The sequence below is a fragment of the Penaeus monodon genome, chromosome 27 (assembly GCF_015228065.2).
Source record: "Penaeus monodon isolate SGIC_2016 chromosome 27, NSTDA_Pmon_1, whole genome shotgun sequence".
Classification (NCBI taxonomy): Eukaryota; Metazoa; Arthropoda; class Malacostraca; order Decapoda; family Penaeidae; genus Penaeus; species Penaeus monodon.
The window spans coordinates 8,499,316-8,499,782 of record NC_051412.1 but is presented as its reverse complement, the minus strand read 5'-3'; positions in this window follow the sequence as shown (position 1 = coordinate 8,499,782).

Below are 467 nucleotides of genomic sequence, written 5' to 3'. Positions count from 1 at the left end.
GCTAAAATACTAGAAAATGAAAACTTAAAACAAATTTTAAATTCGAGCAGAACGTGCAGTATAAAATTAAAGTAAAACTGAATCATAAAACCTGAAGAAAGAAAAGAACTCGTAACTATTAAAGATTATTATTATATAAAAGCATGATCACATCCAGCTCCTATACGCAAGTCAAAGATACCTCAGACTTAACTTTTCTCTTTGTAGCTCCTTTGGGCGTCGCGCCGGTTTCACTCAGAAAAAATAAGGAGAGAAAGACACCACGTCTCTGCTGCGGTCTCTACCGAACTGTTTATTTTTCGCGGTCATTGGGGGGGTGAGGGGTGACGGTGACGTCACTATATACAGGTTTAAAAATTGATAAAAATAAAAACCTATTGATAAATTGACAAATAATAAGTAATTTAGTTAAAATGATAAAAATATAAAACAATCACAATAATGAACACGAGTAAAATAATAGATAA